The following is a 20,744-nucleotide window of genomic DNA, read 5'->3' as shown; positions in this document are numbered from 1 at the left end:
TCAGTGCCTTGTCTGTTGTGCCTGGTTGTGTTGTATTTTATACCTTTAAATCAACGCCAGAGAGAGAAATCTATATAACCAGACATCCGGAGAAGAGAGACCATGGGGAGACAAAGAAACAGCCCCCACAGGAAAGAGAAGCAGGCATCACCAGAAAAGGAAGTAAACGATTTAGAGGCAAACAACCTATCAGAGAAAGAATTCAGAGAAATGGTCATAAAGTGGCTGAAAAGGATGGAAGACAAATTCGACAATATGAGTAAGAACCAAGAAGAAATGAAGAAGAACCAAGAAGAAATGAAAAGTGACATCGCTGCTGTAAAGAACTCAATAGAAAGCATCAAGAGTAGACTAGATGAAGCAGAGGACCGCATAAGTGAGCTAGAAGACAAGATGGAAAAAAATACCCAATTACAACAGCTTCTAGAAACAAAAATTAGAAAGATTGAGGAGAGCGTAAGGGAACTTCAGGACAATACAAAACAAAACAACATCAGGATAATAGGGGTGCCAGAAGGAAAGGAAACTGAGCAAGGAATAGAAAACCTGTTTGAAGAAATAATAACAGAAAACTTCCCTGATATAGGGAAGAAAAAACCCACACAAATCCAAGAAGCTCACAGAGTTCCAAGCAAAATGAACCCCAAAAGACCGACGCCAAGGCACATTATAGTTAAGTTGGCAAACACCAACGACAAAGTAAGAATCTTACAAGCGGCCAGAGAGAGACAGACAGTTACATACAAAGGAACCCCCATCAGACTAGCAACTGATTTCTCAACAGAAACTCATCAGGCCAGAAGGGAATGGAATGAAATATACCAAGTCATGCAAAGGAAGGGTCTAAATCCAAGAATACTGTACCCAGCAAGGCTATCAATCAAAATTGAAGGTGAAATCAGGAGCTTCAGAGACAAAAAAGGACTAAGGGAGTTTATCACCACCAAACCAGCAATGAAAGAAATGCTAAAGGGTCTGCTGTAAAAAAAAGAAAGAAATAGGAAGCAAAGAAGGTACACGGGGGTATAGAATAAAAATGGCGTCAAATAAGTACCTATCAATAATAACTTTAAATGTAAATGGATTGAATGCCCCAATCAAAAGACACAGGGTAACAGACTGGATAAGAAAACAAAACCCAGATATCTGCTGTCTACAGGAAACCCACCTCAAAAAAAAGGATGCATACAGACTGAGAGTAAAGGGATGGAAAAAGGTTTTCCAGGCAAATGGAAATGAAAAAAAAGCTGGGGTTGCAATACTTATATCTGACAAATTAGATCTCAAAGTGAAGGACATAACAAGAGATAATGAAGGCCACTTCATAATACTAAAGGGAGAAATCCAACAAGAAGAAATAACTCTGGTAAACATATATGCACCCAATACAGGAGCACCAAGATACATTAAAAAACTCCTGGAAGATATCAAAGGAGAGATTGACAGTAATACAATCATAGTAGGAGACTTCAATACCCCACTATCACCATTGGACAAATCCTCTAAACAAAAAATCAGCAAAGAAACATCAATCCTAAATGACTCACTAGAACAGATGGAATTAATCGACATCTTCAGAACATTTCACCCCAAAGCCACAGAATATACATTCTTCTCAAGTGCACATGGGTCATTTTCAAAGATAGACCACATGTTAGGACATAGGCAAAGTCTCTCCAAATTCAAGAAGATAGAAATCATATCAAGTATCTTCTCAGATCACAGTGGCATAAAACTGGAAATCAACTACAATAAAAACAACCCAAAGAAATCAAACACTTGGAGACTAAACAGCATGTTATTAAACCATGACTGGGTTACCAAAGACATCAAGGAAGAAATAAAAAACATCATGGCAACAAACGACAATGAAAACACAACAATCCAAAATCTATGGGACACAATGAAAGCAGTCCTGAGAGGGAAGTTCATAGCTCTACAAGCCTACTTCAAAAAACAAGAAACAATGGTAATAAATTACCTAACCCAACAACTCAAAGAGTTAGAGAGAGAGCAACAAGATAAGCCCAGTGTAAGCAGAAGGAAAGAAATAATAAAGATCAGAGCGGAGATAAACGACATAGAGACCAAAGAAACAATACAAAAGATCAACAAAACCAAGAGCTGGTTCTTTGAAAGGATAAACAAGATTGATGGACCTCTAGCCAGGCTCACCAAGAAGCAAAGAGAGAGGACCCAAATAAACAAAATCAGAAATGAAAGAGGTGAAATAACAACAGACCCCGACGAAATACAAAGGATTGTTACAAAATACTACGAACAACTCTATTCCAACAAACTGGACAACCTAGAGGAAATCGACATATTCCTAGAAAAATACAACCTTCCAAAACTCAATCAGGAAGATTCTAAACAGCTCAACATGCCAGTAACTATGGAAGAAATTGAAGCAGTCATCAAAAAGCTTCCGGCAAACAAAAGCCCGGGGCCAGATGGCTTCACAGGAGAGTTTTATCAAACTTTCAAGGAAGAACTAAAACCTATCCTCCTCAGACTATTCCAAAAAATTCAAGAGGAAGGAACACTTCCAGGCTCCTTCTATGAAGCCAGCATCACCCTAATACCAAAACCAGATAAAGACAACTCAATGAAAGAGAATTACAGGCCAATATCCCTCATGAACATTGATGCCAAAATCCTCAACAAAATTCTAGCAAATCGGCTCCAGCAGTATATCAGAAAGATCATACACCATGACCAAGTAGGATTTATTCCAGGAATGCAAGGATGGTACAATATCCGCAAATCAATAAACGTGATACATCACATAAACAAATTGAGAGATAAAAATCACATAGTCATATCAATAGATGCAGAAAAAGCATTTGACAAAATCCAACACCCTTTCTTGATAAAAACTCTCAACAAGGTGGGAATAGAAGGCTCATACCTCAACATAATAAAAGCTATTTATGATAAACCCACAGCAAACATCATACTCAATGGGCAAAAACTAAAACCATTTCCCCTAAGAACAGGAACAAGACAGGGATGCCCACTCTCACCACTTCTATTTGACATAGTACTGGAAGTATTAGCTATCGCAATTAGGCAAGAAGAAGAAATAAGAGGCATCCAAATTGGAAAAGAAGAAGTGAAGCTGTCCTTATTTGCAGATGACATGATATTGTACATAAAAAACCCAAAAGATTCCATCAAAAAACTAATAGACTTAATAAATGAATTCGGCAATGTAGCAGGATACAAAATTAACGCCAAGAAATCTATGGCTTTTCTATACACCAATAATGAACTTACAGAAAGAGAGACTAAAAAAGCAATCCCATTTACCATCGCACCAAAAAAATTAAGATACCTAGGAATAAACTTAACTAAGGAGGTAAAAGACCTATACGCAGAAAACTACAGGACACTGAAAAAAGAGATAGAGGAAGACGTAAACAGATGGAAGAACATACCATGTTCCTGGATTGGTAGAATCAACATCATTAAAATGTCCATACTACCCAAAGCAATCTACAGATTCAATGCACTCCCCATCAAAATACCAACAGCATATTTCACAGACCTAGAAAGAACTCTCCAAAAATTCATCTGGAATAAAAAAAGACCCCGACTAGCCTCAGCAATCCTCAGAAAGAAGAATAAAGTAGGTGGGATCTCAATACCAGATTTCAAGCTGTATTACAAAGCCACTGTTCTCAAAACAGCCTGGTACTGGCACAAGAACAGACATATTGATCAATGGAACAGAATAGAGAACCCAGATATCGACCCAAACCACTATGCTCAATTAATATTTGACAAAGGAGGCATGAACATACAATGGAGTCAAGACAGTCTCTTCAATAAATGGTGTTGGGAAAACTGGACAGATACATGCAAAAAAATGAAACTAGATCACCAACTTACACCATACACAAAAATAAACTCAAAATGGATACAGGACTTAAACATAAGACGGGAAACCATAAAAATACTAGAGGAATCCACAGGCAACAAAATCTCAGACATATGCCACAAGAACTTCTTCACTGACACTGCCCCTAGGGCAATGGAAGCTAAAGAGAAAATTAACAAATGGGACTACATCAAAATAAAAAGCTTTTTTACAGCAAAAGAAACCATCAACAAAACAACAAGAAAGCCCACTGCATGGGAAAACATATTTGCAAATGCTATCACTGATAAAGGTTTAATCTCCAACATCTACAGGCAGCTTATGCAACTCAATAAGAGGAAGATAAATGATCCAATAAAAAAATGGGCAACAGACCTAAACAGAATATTTTCAAAAGAAGACAGAAGGAAGGCCAAGAGACACATGAAAACATGTTCAAAGTCACTTATTATCCGAGAGATGCAAATCAAAACAACAATGAGGTACCATCTCACACCTGTCAGAATGGCTATCATCAACAAATCAACAAACAACAAGTGTTGGCGAGGATGCGGAGAAAAAGGAACCCTCGTGCACTGCTGGTGGGAATGCAGACTGGTGCAGCCACTGTGGAGAACAGTATGGAGTTTCCTCAAAAAACTGAAAATGGAACTCCCATTTGACCCAGTAATCCCACTCCTGGGAATATATCCGAAGAAACTAGAAAAACCAATCAGAAAGGATATATGCACCCCTATGTTCATAGCAGCACAATTTACAATAGCTAAGATTTGGAAACAGCCTAGGTGCCCGTCAGCAGATGAGTGGATCGGAAAACTGTGGTACATCTACACAATGGAATACTATGCTGCCATAAAAAAGAAGGAATTCTCATCATTTGCAGCAACCTGGATGGAATTGGAGAACATTATGCTAAGTGAAATAAGCCAGTCAATGAAAGAAAAATACCACATGATCTCACTCATTTAGGGATAGTAAAGAACATTATAAAGTGGTGAACAAAAAGATAGATACAGAGACAGTAAAGCATCAAACAGACTTTCAAAGTACAGGGGGAAAGTTTGGGAAAGGTGGGGGAGTTATGAAATCAAACGAAGGACTTGTATGCATGCATATAAGCATAAACAATGGACGCAAAACTCTGGGGGGGGGAGGGCATGTGTGGGTGTGGGGGTGGGGGGGGGGTAATAGTAAGATATGTACACATATAATACCTCAATAAAAATATTAAAAAAAAAATAAAAAAAAATAAAAATAAAAAAAAACCCTGAATTCTGAGCATATTTCACCTCCAAAAGACCTATCGGAGGTCCAAGATTGCTAAATGATTCCTGCAGATATCTAATCATAGGTAGGTTCTGACTTTGACCCTAAGCAAGTCATGTAGGTAAAGCCAGAACCTCCTAGCAAACACCTTCCCTAACCTTCTCTCTAGTTCTCTCTTCCCTGACTCTCTCTTGCCAGAATCCTTCACTGGATACCAAAGGGAAGAGAGGCTGTTTAATTTCCTCGTCTGCATGGATAAGCTCCCATGTCCACAGTAGGGATCTAGGAAGGCATGGCATCCAGACATAAAAGTCTTTTAGTTGGATGTTAAAGATTGCAAGTAAAACACCAAATGGCTCTATCTGAATTTTGTTTTTCATCATAAAGCTCTGATTTTATAAAGAAGCACCCACCCACCCCCAGAAAATCACCTAGTTGTGGAAAAATAGTAAAAGTTATTGCTTCAACGGTGACATTGTAATTGCATCAAAGCACAAGGTCTTCTGAGGAAAATGGGAATTGGGCAAATGCTGGAGTTACCCAAACATTCCCCGGACTCCAATCTGTTCCACCGAAGCAACAGTGACAAAAATAAAATAATCCACAATGCCATTTACCGTCTCTTGAGGACTTTTCAGGCTTGTTTTGGGCTTTCCTATTTCCCTCCTTTTCTAGATATTTTCTAGAAATAGTCATTGGGGAAGGAAGAGGGGGAAAACGTGGATTTTGACAGAATTACAAGAAAAGCTCCCTCTCCTGAGAACGGCTCAAGCTCCTCAAGAATCTGGAGTCTGGAGTCTCAGGTGGGTGTGAGGGAGCTTCTGCCAATGGCAGGTTGCCCATTGCCACTCTGGCTCTGCCACCTCTTCCCACTCTCCCAGGAGACCTGGCAGCACCTCATGCCCCACTGCCCTTCTCCCAGGAAGCCTGCTCATCCTGAACCTCCCACTGGGCAGCCCCCAACATGCCCCCTGTACCCTGCCCAGTGCACTGTTCCCCGCTTCCTTCCTCACCTTGACCTTCTGGGATACTCAGAGAAAAAAAATCCTGCTGCAACAAGTGCACTGCTTGCCCTGCTCTAGGACACCTATCTTCCTGATGCAATGCCCTGCAACTTCGGGATTTTCTAGAATCTTTTAGGATGTGCTTTCCACTTCAGTTCCATCCCAGTTCCAGTCTCCAGCTCAGCCCTGGACAAAGGTGTCGGAAAGGTCCTGAGCTCGATTATCCTTATCATTATGATTAAAGCACTCAACCCAAGATGTGATTTTAGGGAAAGATTTAACTTACATAGTCTTTAATGTTGAGAGTGGGAAGAGGTGGCGGAGCCAGAAGTGGCAATGGGCAACCTGCTATTGGCAGGATGGCTCCCTCACACCCACCAGGTAAATATTCCCCATTCAATAACCTAAATTTAAAAACACATATCAGGCCCTGGCTGGCGTGGCTCAGTTGGTTGAGCGTTGTCCCATGTACCAAGAGGTCACCAGTCCAGTTCCCTGTCAGGGCATATGCCTGGGTTGCAGGCTCAATCCCCAGTATGGGGCATGCAGGAGGCAGTCAATTGATGTCTCTCTCTCTCATCAATGTTTCTCTCTCTCTCTTCTTCTCTCTCTCTAAAAATCAATAAAAAAACATTTAAAAAACCACATACGGAGAGTGAGGAAGAGGTTGAAGATAAGGGAGAGTCTGGCAGGAGGATGGTAACTAGAAATGGGACCACGGGGAAAGAACAGATATGAATGGCCATTCTGAGCCCTCCCATACAACTCCCATCAGACTTGCATGGCAGGTTGCCCACTGCCACTTCGGGCTCTGCCACCTCGTCCCACTCTCCCTGAATTCTGAGCATATTTCACCTCCAAAAGACCTATAGGAGGTCCAAGATTGCTAAATGATTGCTGCAGATATCTAATCATAGGTAGGTTCTGACTTTGACCCTAAGCAAGTCATGTAGGTAAAGCTAGAACCTCCTAGCAAACACCTTCCCTAACCTTCTCTCTAGTTCTCTCTTCCCTGACTCTCTCTTGCCAGAATCCTTCACTGGATACCAAAGGGAAGAGAGGCTGTTTAATTTCTTCATCTGCATGGATAAGCTCCCATGTCCACAGTAGGGATCTGGGAAGGCATGGCATCCAGACCTAAAAGTCTTTTAGTTGTAGTTCCATCCCAGAGCTTTAAGTTATGATTAGGACTCCAGTCATAAAATGCCAGTTTCCCAACACCATTGGAAAGCTGACTTCATTTCCCTGGTCTTTTTTCTACATCCTCTGAAGCTGACGCAAAAATTCTACTCCAATAAGAAGTCAAACTACCCATGTATAGATAAACAGTATGTCAGACCTCAGTGGAAAAAGTTCTATTTTTAGTTCCTCTAAGATACCTATTTGTTTGTTTTCTTTTAATCACTAAACTGAAGATTTAACTTATTTCTCCCCATTTATTAATACACTCAATTCTCTGCTTCCTCTTTAAATTTTAAATAAAGTTTGTATCTTATTTCTCACCCTATTTTTCTCCTTTATTCATTCATTCAATCATTCAATTAATATGTATTATCCTATAAAATAAAGAGGTAATATGCAAATTGACTGTCACTCCAACACACAAGATGGCTGCCCCATGTGGTCAAAGATGGCCGCCACAAGATGGCCAGCAGGAGAGGGCAGTTGTGGGCAATCTAGCCAGCAGGGGAGGGCAATTGGGAGGGACCAGGCCTGCAAGGGAGGGAAGTTGGGGGCGATCAGGCCTCCAGGGGAGGGCAGTTAGGGGTAACCGAGCTGGCAGAGGAGGGCAATTGGGGGTGACCAGGCCTTCAGGGGAGGACAGTTGGGAGGACCAGGCCTGCAGGGGAGGGCAGTTGGGGGGGACCAGGCTGGGAGGGGAGGGTAGTTGGGGGGGGATCAGGCCTGCAGGGGAGGGCAGTTGGGGGGGATCAGGCCTACAGGGAGGGGAGTTGCGGGAGGGACCAGGCCAGCAGGGGATGGCAGTTAGGGGTGACTAGGCTGGCAAGGGAGGGCACTTGGTGGGGACCAGGCTGGGATGGGAGGGTAGTTGGGGGGGGATCAGGCCTGCAGGGAGGGCAGTTGGGGGGGACCAGGCCAGCAGGGGAGGGCAGTTAGGGGTGACTAGGCTGGCAAGGGAGGGCAGTTAGGGGTGACCAGGCTGGCAAGGGAGGGCAGTTAGGGGTGACCAGGCTGGCAGGGGAGGGCAGTTAGGGGCAATTGGGCCTGCAGGGGAGGACAGTTAGGCATCGATCAGGCTGGCAGGGGAGCAGTTAGGGGGTGATCAGGCTGGCAGGCAGAAGCGGTTAGGGGGTGATTAGGCTGGCAGGCAGAAGTGGTTAGGGGCAATCAGACAGGCAGGCAGGAGTGCGGTTGGGAGCCAGCAGTCCTGGATTGTGAGAGGTATGTCGGACTGCCCGTTTAGGCCTGATCCCTCAAGGGGTCCCAGATTGGAGAGGGTGCAGGCTGGGCTGAGGAACACACCCCCCCATGCACGAATTTCATGCACCGGGCCTCTAGTATGATATATACTATATATCAACGAATTCATTATATATATAGTATATCTAATAAGTTTCAAGCACTGTACTAAGGCATTATAGAGCTATAGCTTTGAATCAGAGGTTACCCCCAAAATGTACCTGTAAGGAGATTAGGAAACATACTAAATAATTCCATAATACAGGATAAAAGATCAGATGTCTTAAAAAGAAGTACAACCAGGGATCGAAGGTGAAATCTTTGGGTGTACAGGCCCATGTTCCAATCAACTGAGCCACACCAGCCAGAGCTTGTTAATTTTTCTTTTTCACAATGCAGGAAGCTCCAGGCAGTGATAAACATGTGACAAGGGAGCAGAGAGAACCAAACCAGCCAGAGGCATGGCTGGCAAGAAACATGGAAGGGCCAGTTCAATCATGTGCTTCTGAGTCACTCAGGGGACACAGATTTACCTCCCTGAGGACAAGGACTTGAAGCCAGTTTATCCAGCTTCACAATTGGGGCCACAATCTATTGCTTAATTGTTTGCTGTTCCTATTTCTCAAATATCCCCAAGAATTAAAATGTTAATTGTTAATTTAAAAAAAAAGAAGAAGAAGAAGTACAAATAAAGTGGAGGAATTGAAAGTTTTATGGTTTTTGAATTGATCCTTGACAAATATGCAGATGTAAGAGCTATTCCAAGAAGGGTATCTTAGTCTGCTTGAGCTGCCACAACAAAGTATCATAGGCTAGGTGGCTTAAACAACAGAAATTTATCTTCTCACAGTTCTGGAGGCCAGAAGTCCCAGATCAAGGTCCTGCAGGATCTGTTTCTAGTGAGAGCTCTCTTCCTGGCTCACAGACATGGCCTTTCCTCTGAATGTGAGTGTGGAGAGTATAAAAGCTCTCTGGTGTCTCTTCTTATAAGAACACTAATCCTATTGAATCAGGGCTCCACCCTTATGACCTCATTTGACCTTAATTACTTTCTTAGAGGCCCTATCCCCAACTACAGTCACACAGGGGTTAGGGCTTAAACATATGAATGGAAAGGGGGACATAAATATTCAATCCATGACAAAGGGATTGAGAGAGAAGAAAGGGGAAAAGGCATTCTGATGAAAAGAAGGGTGAGGATGGAAAGTGAGCAGCATTTTTGGAACACCGTGTGGCTGAACTTGGTCCTATATATTCCCTGAAGAAGAATAGCAAGAATAATGTTGGAAAGTTGGTTGGTGTTGGTGTGTGGAGGTTTGAATGCCAAATTTAGGAGTTTAAATCTCATTGTGTAGGCACTAAGGAACTATAAAATTTCTAAGTAGAAGAGCTCAAGTACAGGAAGATTTACTGACAGACACCAGTGCAGTGATGCTGGAGTCCTGCCATTTAGGGATTTAGGAAACTCCTGCCATGGTTTACAAAGCACTTTCTCATATATTATCTTAGACTGACCTTCACAATTAGAACGAAAGGATACACCACTTCTCAAGACACATGTAGGACAAAGAAACAGAGTTAACTCTCCTGCCAAAGAAAACCAAGAGGGGACACCATACCCTATGTTCAGGAAGTCCACACCTGAATCATAGCTACTAACACTGTGGTCTGTACAGCAATCATGAATCTTAGATTGAACATAGGTTTCTCAGAATCCTAACCATAGGTCAGACTTCCTGATATTTTTTTTAATTAAAAAAATTTTTGAGATATAATAAACATACATAAAAGTACATAAAACATATATACTAGTATATAAAAGCCTAAACAATGGGCTGACCAGCCTACCGGCCGACTGGCCAATAACTATGAAGCACAATGACCACCAGGGGGCAGACATTCAACGCAGGAGCTGCTGAGCTGCGGTGATTTGGCAGCTTCGGTTCTCGGGTGACACACCAGAACCAGAGAGGTGGGAGCCCGATTCCAGGGTGCTCTCACAATCCAGGATCCCTCAGGGGATGTCAGAGAGCTGGTTTTGGCCCAATCCCCACAGGCCAGGACGAGGGACTCCACCAGTGCACGAATCCGTGCACCAGGCCTCTGGTGTATATAATAAAAAAACTCACCATATAATTTATCACCTAAAACAGAGCCCTTTTGAGAGTGAAAAAAGTGTACTATTAATAATTAACCTAGTTTATGGCTTAAACTGGGACAGTCCCAGGCAAAGATTAAGTTCGCTTTATAATAATTTACAATGATAAAGGAATCACCCCCTAGTTGACCAAACCCCTATTTATCCCTTTCAGATCACACCCCTCTCCTCCACCTTAGATATAACCACTATCCTTTCTGTTATACTATTTCCCTTTTTATTTCTATATTTTTTTAAATTTAGGAATTCCCTGAAGAAGAGCAAGGACAGCCCTCACCGGTTTGGCTCAGTAGATAGAGCATCCCAGTTTCAATTCCCTTGGTTGCAGGCTCCTCCCCAGCCCAGGCCCTGGTTGGGGCATGTGCAGGAAGTAACCAATCAATGTGTTTTTCTCACATTGATGTTTCTGTCTTTCCCTCTTTTCCACACTCTCTAAAAATATCAATGGAAAAATACCCTCAGGTGAGGATTAACAGAAAACAAAACAAAAAAAAGAAGAGCGAGGACAAACCCTATAGTACAATAGCAAGGAGTCAGAAGACCTAGTTCTAGTCTTGATTCTAACACTCAGACTGTCCCCCCATCATGCAAGTCACTTAAATAGCCTCAGCCTTGGTTTTCTCTTCTGTAAAGTTAGAAAAAAACAGCATTGTGAGGGAGATGTGAGGAAATTATTTTCAGTAAAGAAACAACTTGGGACATTTGGTTTGGTTCATATCACAATGAATCTTCCTCATTACCATGAGAAATTACCATTTTTAAAGGACTGCATCCACTTCATGGACTTCTGTTACATTATTTAAAAGCAAAAATAAAAATACCTCCTTCAGCCCTAGCTGGTTTGGCTCAGTGGATAGAGCATTGGCCTGGGGACTGAAGGGTCCCAGGTTCGATTCTAGTCAAGGGCACGCAGGCTCAATCCCCATTAGGGGGTGAGCAGGAGGCAGTCGATCAATGATTCTCTCTCATCATTGATGTTTCTATCTCTCTATCTCTCTCTCTCCCCCTTCCTCTCTGAAATCAATAAAAATATATTTTTAAAAAATACCTCCTTCACAACATTTGCCTAGTTATATCCAATTGAAAGGAATAATAAGATAATAAGTAAAAGAAAATAAGGACAGTTAATAAAAGATTTACTACTGAGCTGAGAAGCCACACAAGGCCTCCTACCCTTGCTGTGCAAACCTTTCCTCTTTAGCAACTTGACCTTTTGAGGATTTGCTTTCCAGAGGATACTCGTTTAATATTCACAAAGGAAGTTATGTGATGGAAGCTTGTTAACTCTGGGGACAGAAGATAAACTGTCCAGGCCCCCACCTCACCTGACACAATTAGGCTCTGAGTTAATGTCAAATTACCATAAGCAGCCCCAGCATCTTTGGTTCCCTCCTGCGAGCATTCCCTGCAAAGCTCCACGTGCCCCTCTTGGCTTCTGCTTGTAATGAATTAAATATATGTCAGAATCATAGAGTAAGCCATTGACCTGCCATCATTTGAACTATAAAAAAATTCACTTGTAAATGTTATTAAACTGTGCTAATTCTAGTCCTAAAACAGGGCCACAAACTCAAAAGGTCAGAAAAGTCGACTGGGTGGGGATGGTGACAAACTGTCTACAGGGACATGTCCCGCTTGAAGGGGAAGCCATTACTCACTCTGGCCATGACAGCTGTGGCAGAAATGCAGGGTCAGTGATGCCAGCATTTCCAGTTTTTCAAGAGAAGCCAGCAATTCGTATTTCATGAGAAACCTTCTGATTTATACATGTGGGCAACTAGTCCAAACAATTTTTAAAGCTCTGCGACCTCTCCAGAACCGAGACCACATAAATCTGTTTCTAAGCCTGGAAGGGGACACCCTCATTTTACAGATAGGGAATGTGAACCCTCAAGCAGGTGAATGAGTTTCTTATGGGCGGGTAACCAGCTCAGCAGCAGAGCCCGGTCTAGAAAGAAGACCTGCTTTTTGTCTCCTGCCTCCCTTTTCATTCCAAGAATGAGAAGAAGGTTAATGGCGTTAGGCCTCGTTTTAAAAGTTAGTAGACCCAAGTCTGGCTTACCGTGCGCCCAGGCGTTGTTGATTTTATTCTCTCTGGCTTCTGGACAATGTAGATGAGGCAAAGGAGAAGCATAAGGAAGGGCAGGACACTTTTTGTTCCAAATTTATTTTCCTCTCACCTGGAGCCTACCACTGCCCAGTGGCTCTGCTACATGAAAGGAGAGGTGTGGTCACGTTGGGGAAGGGGATTGGGATGGTAGTCAGTCCAAGACAAGCAAGGCTCACTCAGCGGGAGAAGATTAAGTACAAAACTTAAGTTCATATAACACTCCCATTAACCTCAGTGGGAGGTGTGCTTACAGGAATCGCAGGATCGGCAGTTGAAAAGAGACTGGAATGACGCAGGAAAGCTCAAGTCATAGGTGACTATTAGGATTTTTAATTCCAGCTTCCTATTTGCAAAAGACTAGGTTTTTATAATCTAGTGTGATTTCCCTCTACAAACTCTTGGGCAGGGTCTACAAAAGAACCCTTGTTTTCACCCAAATTGTGGTGTGTGATTGAAGAAACTTGGCAAATCACAGAAGTTAGGACAGATGCCAACAAAGTTTAGAAAATATGCTTAACTATTTTTGTCCCATTGCTCCACAGGGTTCATAATATTCCATTGTTGGTGATCCTTGCCTAGGACAGTGCCTGATACATTCAAGTAGGTATTTAATTAATATTCAGCAAGAAAATGAAATAATGGACTGATAAGTTCACAGTCCTTGTCAGATAAATTTAGTCAACCTCCCAGCCTAATAAAGCAGAATTACTGACTATTTTGGCTGCTTCCTCAGAGCCATTCAAGAAAAGGCCAAGAATCAACCTGAGGAGCAGGTTCTGCTACTGACTTGGCAAAGAGCCATGCCCTTTTCAGCTATGCATGGCTGGAGGTGGGAATGGGGGTCCTGTTCAGGCTACTGCTGGGCCTATTCATGAAGATAAGATGAAAAGTCTCTGCAGGTTTCCATGATTTTTAAATAAACCCTCCCTCTGTGATAATGAAGCATTGAAAATACTATTTTGATACAATAATCAATTAAGAGAAAATCTGCTCCTTAAGCCCTTTAAATCCAATATCTTTGGAAAGAGCATATGCCTAGGAAAGAATTAGACCCCCGTTTCTGTATCTCTAATGTTAGTAAATATGTTAAAATGTATAAACAGATTGCAAAAGATTAAGGAGTGTGTAATCTAGGTGGTGGGTAAATAGGTAGCCCTTACAATTCCTTTTTGTTTTTAATTCTCACCAGAGGACATGCTTAGATAGAGGAAGGAGAAAGAGAGAAAAAAAAATCAATCGGCTTCAGTACACGCTCCGACAGGGGATCGAACCCAAAACCTAGGTATGTGCCCTGACCACCAGAATCGAACCAGCAACCTTTCAATGCACAGGACGATGCTCTAACCAATTGAGCCACTCCAAGTGGGCTCATTACAATTCTTTAAGCTTTTCTGTATATTTTAAAACTGTCCAAATAAAATGTTGGGGGGAAAGTTGCCTGTTGTCGAAAGAGCTACATGCAGCTTCCTAAACCATGATTTGGCAGCAAGAAGCATCAATCACATGCTGATAGCAACATCTAGAGCTAAACTAGCAATAACATAAACCATGTGCCATGCACTCTTTCAAAGTACTTCATACAAATGAGGAAATGAAGGCATAGGATGTGAAATAATTTTCTCAAGGCCAAAATGCTAAGTGGCAGAGTTGAAAGGAAAAAGAAACTTTAAAGGCTTCAAGTTTTTGCTCTTAATCAGCATTCCATACTGCCGCTCATTCTTTTTTTAAATATATATTTTTTATTGATTTAAGAGAGGGAGAGAGAGAGATAGAAACATCAATGATGAGAGAGAATCATCAATTGGCTGCCTCCTGCACACCCCACACTGGGGACTGAGCCTGCAACCCAGGTGTTGACTTCCTGACCGGGAATCAAACCGTGACCTCCTGGTTCATAGGTCGACACTCAACCACTGAGCCACGCCGGCCCGGCTGTCTCTCATTCTTGAAGGAGAGGTATCCTCTTTTATAAGGGTTGAACATTCCTAGTTGTCTCTTTCACCTATTTTAAATATTTAACTATTTATGCCAGTTTTCTGAGCAAAACGCATATTTTAATTTTATATTGTCTAATACATGTCTTTTCTAGATTGTAAGTCAAATACAATTCTTAAAATAAATATTTTGTTGGAACATAATGTATAAAACATGTTATTCTTGGGAAAAGGACAACGTGAATCTCTATATCCCAGCCCAATCTTATCACTCAATGACTTTTGGGGGTAACTGAGAGTTCAGAATGACAAGTAAAAGGCTAATACCTCCTTCCCCTCGATGTGGAAGAGTCTAATAAGCCAAATAACCAGGACACTCTTTCTTTTCATTTCCGCTCTAGCAGGACCTCCTTGTGCTCAGGGATACTGAAGTATGCTTGATCCTAGCTGTACCATTCTAACAAACACTGTCACCAAAGCACATGGTGCCTGGGTAAATATTGAACTTTAAAACCAAGAAAGAACTACTTAGAATACAGAGACAAATAGGGCTTAAAATATCACCCAGGACTTCCCTTGGTCAGTAGTAGTAAGTCAGGGTCTATAGCCAAACACACTTAGTAATCTGAGAATTTCTCCATTTTTAACAGCTGTCCCTGTAGAATCCGTTCCAAAGTTTTACAAAGTCTAAAAGTTCTCATATCCCCAATAAAAACCTCTTGGGCCATGCCCGCTCACCCTGGTGTCTATGCACTGAGCTCAGAGCAACTGGTTGAAATTTTCTTATTAAAACTCTTCTTCGAAAAAAAAAAAAAACTCTTCTTCGCTTCAAGTTGTTATTAAAAATGAACTATGAGCTCCTGAGGGCAGGGGTCATGGCTTCTACGATCCCTGGCTTGTCATCTTTCTGTGTCCTCTGACAAAGTCTTCAAATACAACTGGCCTTCAATTTATTTAATAATCATTCTTGAAGCTTTCCTATTTTCTAATAATGTAATCAGCCTTGAAATATTCCTCAATCTTCTTTAACTATGGAAACTAGAACTAAATCTAATACTTTCCTAAGGTACTTTATAATGGAAAAGAAAACCCACCAATCTCCTAGCTCTTCTTTTAAAAATTATTGAACTCTTTTCCTAATCTAGTTAGGATTTACTATAGTCAGTATGTTGTCACACATTAGGGTGAACTGAGTTCAAAGAAATGTATCATGCACTTGTTTTCTTCATTCAACTGCCAATTTTTAAAAAGAGTTTGCTTTAAAAGACCATTTAACCCAAGAGCACGGCTACCAATTTGATTTAGCAATCTTGTGGCACGATTAGCCCACTTTCAGTAGGAGCTTTGTTTAATGAGCAAACAAGCTGAAAAGTCTGAAAGGTGCTCTGCAGGTCAGAAGGAATGTGTTTTTCCTGAGACTCTCTGACAATTGTTATTTCTGGAGCCTGGCTTGCCCATTGGCCCAGCCTTAACACTGCTTTTCAATTCCACTTCTGACCACTAAGTGGCACCAGAACTTTGAATTACTTAAGATGGAGAAAAACTGCTTAACTAGTGTTTAGGTGATGTGCTGTGAACCCTTCGTTAACACCTTCTAAAAAGATTTCATTTGTTTTTATCAATGATCTAGAATTTGGCGACTTTTTGCCCTTTATTCTTTCTTATGGTCTGAGCTATGGGAAGAGCAGGTTAAAAGACATACGTAACTCATTCCTTAGCGTCCTGCCAACGTCTTCAGAGTAGCTTTTCTTTGTGCCTCAAGCAGCCTCTAGCTCAGTGATGGCGAACCTATGACACGCGTGTCAGCACTGACACGCGTAGCCATTTCTGATGACACGCGGCCGCTGAGGCGTCCGCATGCCGAGGATGAAACATTTGCTGCTGCTGAGGATGAAACATTTGCGAAATAATGTTTTTTCCTCAAAGTGACACACTACCCGAGTTATGCTCAGTTTTTTGGCAAAGTTTGACACACCAAGCTCAACAGGTTGCCCATCACTGCTCTAGAAGCATCAGGGGAACAACCGGACTTGGCATTGTCAGACTTTTCTGCAAGCTTGAATGGCTCTGTGATGTGATCCTGTTAAAAGGCAACCCAAAATGAAAGGACAAGTTAAAGGCATTGTGATGGACCCACACACTAATATTTCAGTTTGATTTACCTAGAAGGGAGATAAAATTTTACAACTGCTTCGGGTCCTGGGAGTAGTATCAGACATTCAGCTATAAAGGTGGCCGTCCTTTTCTGAAGAATTTGAATCAAGTTCTTACCACTTCCAAGGCGAACTTCCTCCAAAGCTTCTTAAAGGGAGTCCCTGTTGGGCCAGGAGGGTTTATTTTGCTTTGTTTCGTGGGGTTCCCTTTTGTATGTGCCTTTTAGCCTTTAGGACCTGAGATACTGCAATGCTGAAGCTTCTTCTCTAATCTCCAGAACCAGAACCAGAACCAGAACCACATGCAAGATAAGAAGGCAAGTCCTACATACCAGGGCCATCATTAGCAATTGATGATTTGCAGATGCTGAGACTGCCAACAAGGGCCAGCAAAATCTCAGGGCAGAGTCAGTGGAGTTTTCAAAAGACAAAAGGGCAACTTTTATTTTTCCTCCTTTCACCTCCAATACCAGTGCCAGTGGGGCCAGTGAAAAACCTGGCACAAAGGTCGAAAATCAAGAGCATGTACAAGCCACCTTAAGTAATGAAAATGAGCCCTGGCCAGTTTGGCTCAGTGGATAGAGCGTTGGCTTGCATACTGTTAACGAAAAAAAACCATTGAAACCTGTAAAGAATTTTAGTGAGTTTATTTGAGCCAAACTGTCGACATATGCCGGGAAGCAGAACCTCAATGAATTGAGATAATGCTCCAAGGAATGGCGGGTTACATCTGTATTTATACATTGCCATCAAAGGAGGGACATAGGTCGGCTACATGAAATTCATTGGTGATGGATTAAGGAGGTGGGATAAAGTCAAACGGTGGGAAACCCCTGGGATTGGATAAAAAGTAAAATGATGGACACATACTTAGGTGGGTACAGGAACAATTAACATGATAATGAAGGAATTTGAAGTATCTGTCCTGGCGCCCACCACATTTGGTTGTGCCCCAGGGGCTCCAGCAAAAGAAGGAAGTTACAAGTTACCCAGACATCTCACAGATATGTTATCTTAGAGGTAAAAAGGCAAATGGGCTCAGGAAAGATCTAAGTTGATCTTTGTCAGGGAAAATATCGGCCTAGGACATGACTGCCCACTATAACCTGTTTGTAGTTAAATAGTTAATTTTCAGACCATCTTTTATGGTTATTTTAGGTCTCTGAGTTTTCAAGACTGCCACACAGGCCTCCCCTGAGCTTGTCAGGTTAGCAGGTGGCTTCTTTCGTTCACAATACTAAAGGGTCCCAGGTTTGATTCTGGCCAGGGGCACATGCCTGGGTTGCGGGCTCAATTCCGCCCCCCCGCCCCCCAGTGGGGGGCGTGCAGGAGGCAGCCGATCAATGGTTCTCTCTCATCATTGATGTTTCTATCTCTCTATCTCTCTCCCTTCCTCTATGAAATCAATAAAAAATATATTAAAAAAGAAAAGAAAATGAATTCATTAGCCTTAGCCGGTTTGGCTCAGTGGATAGAGCGTCAGCCTTTGGACTGAAGGGTCCCAGGTTTGAATCCGCTCAAGAGCACATGCCCAGGTTGCAGGCTCCATCCCCAGTGGGGAGCATGCACGAGGCAGCCAATCTTTGATTCTCTCTCACCATTGATGTTTCTATCTCTCCCTCTCTCCCTTCCTCTCAATAAAAATATATATTAAAGCCCTAACCGGTTTGGCTCAGTGGATAGAGCGTCGGCCTGCGGACTCAAGGGTCCCAGGTTCGATTCTGGTCAAGGGCATGTACCTTGGTTGCAGGCACATCCCCAGTAGGGAGTGTGCAGGAGGCAGCTGATCGATGTTTCTCTGTCATCAATGTTTCTAACTCTATCCCTCTCCCTTCCTCTCTGTAAAAAATCAATAAAATATATATTTAAAAAATATATATATATTAAAAAAGAAAGAAAATGAATTCATTAAACATGTATTTACACTCTTACTATTTATTGTTGGTCACTGCAAACAGAAGGGTGGACAAGATGGGCACAGACCTTACATTCATGAAGGGCAGTCTTTTGACCCACTCCCTTTACTGAAATAACTTACTGGTGGCCTTGGCTTCTGTGGCCCTCAGTTTCCACCTCACTAAAATGAAGAGGTCTACCTAGATCTGGGCTCCCTTACCGGCAGACTAGCACCCAGCAGGGGATTTCAAAGCCAGGAAGAGGGCTGGCTATGCTGGTTGCTGCTGCCAGGCCTCACACATTGTCTTTCCTCCTATCAGTGCATTGGACTTCCTGGTAGGAAGAGTTAGCCGCTCCTCTTTCTCACCCAGAAAAATGATTTTCCATACTCTTCTTCACATTCCATGTCTGCCAGGAGCCAATTCCAGCATGTCATAATTACAAGAGTTTTATCAAAAGGTTGATGAAACTTGGGAGCTCAACAAGGGCTGAGTCACATATGTAATTACCTGTTGGAACGGCTGGAAAGGCACTTCCCCCAAACCTGAATAGGATGATTGCTTGCTGCCAGACAGCTCAGGGCATCTTAATCTACATGTTATTGCTTCCTGTTGGCCAAATACCTGAACAGCTGTAGGCTATTCCCTAATCTGACAATGCTTCTGTAAACCTTACCCTTTAAAGTGTATTATCTCCACCTTGCCTTAGGACAAACTGTGTTAATAAAAAGCATGGGGTCCTGAGTCAAGGAGAAGTCTTTAGCTCCTTTACCTGAAGCTCCTCTGACCCCCAATGCCTCTCAAAATTATCTTTCATCATTGGACTCCTACTTAATCTAACGCACAGCCTTTCTCCAGATTGCTGAACCCCTTCTTAATGCTGGGACAAGAACCCCAGCACATGTCCTTTCTACCAACAGGAGATAGTGATATTAATATCACTTCCAAATACATGCTCCCAGCCCTAAGGTCTCAAGGAAATAAAAGGTGGGGCATCTTAGTAAGTGGTTCTTTTTTTTTTTTTTTTTTAATATATATTTTATTGATTTTTTTACAGAGAGGAAGGGAGAGGGATAGAGAGCCAGAAACATCGATGAGAGAGAAACATCGACCAGCTGCCTCCTGCACACCCCCCACTGGGGATGTGCCCGCAACCAATGTACACGCCCCTGACCGGAATCGAACCCGGGACCCTTCAGTCCGCAGGCCGACGCTCTAACCACTGAGCCAAACCGGTTTCGGCGTAAGTGGTTCTTTTGAGCACCAATATCCTGTGATTCTATGAAAGTGTAAATATGGAGAGTTAATACAGCAGATGGCAAGAATGTCAGCTCTAGAATCAGACATGGGTTCAAATTCACCACTTTCTAGCTGTGTGACCCTGGATTAGAAAATTAACCTCTCTGAGCCTGAGTTTATTCACGTGTAAAATGAGGATAAAATAAATAAATAAATAAATAAATAAAAAATAAATAAATAAAATGAGGATAACAATGGTTATTGAGAGGACTAAGTGACATGGTGCCTTGAACATGTTAACTATTCAATAAAGACCTTGTGACTCAGTGGATTGAGCATTGTCCCATGCACCAAGAGGTCACAGGCTTGATTCCTGGCCAGGGCACATGCCCAGGTTGCGGGCTCAATCCCCAGTAGGGGGCATGCAGGAGGAAGCTGATCTATGTTTCTCATCGACGCTTCTATCTCTCTCCTCTCCTCTCTCTCTAAAATCAATAAAAACATTTTTTTAAAGGCTAGATCCTCTGTATTATTACTACTGTTGTTTATGTTGACAGATAACTACCACTAGTATTAACTGAAACAAGACCATACATAACATTAGTCCTATTGGTGTCATTTCAGATTCTGCAGTGTTTTAATAATGTAGTCCTTTTAATAGCAAAATACACTTTGTCAGGG

General features: G+C 42.1%; 1 protein-coding gene across 3 annotated transcripts in view; it reads right to left on the bottom strand.

The window, feature by feature from the left end:
• Positions 1–20,744, bottom strand: part of BORCS7 (BLOC-1 related complex subunit 7) — a 44,885-nt gene that overhangs the window by 2,407 nt on the left and 21,734 nt on the right. The window contains exon 6 of one of the 3 annotated variants that reach the window (XR_008558789.1): positions 17,408–17,425. The exons of the other annotated variants lie outside the window; for them this stretch is intronic. The gene's annotated coding sequence lies outside the window, so the exon portion shown is untranslated. Of the gene's footprint in view, positions 1–17,407; positions 17,426–20,744 lie in introns of those variants that run through there. 3 annotated transcript variants of the gene reach the window in all.

Source organism: Eptesicus fuscus, chromosome 17 (assembly GCF_027574615.1).
Source record: "Eptesicus fuscus isolate TK198812 chromosome 17, DD_ASM_mEF_20220401, whole genome shotgun sequence".
Taxonomy (NCBI): domain Eukaryota; kingdom Metazoa; phylum Chordata; class Mammalia; order Chiroptera; family Vespertilionidae; genus Eptesicus; species Eptesicus fuscus.
This window is presented reverse-complemented; position numbering and strand designations above follow the sequence as displayed.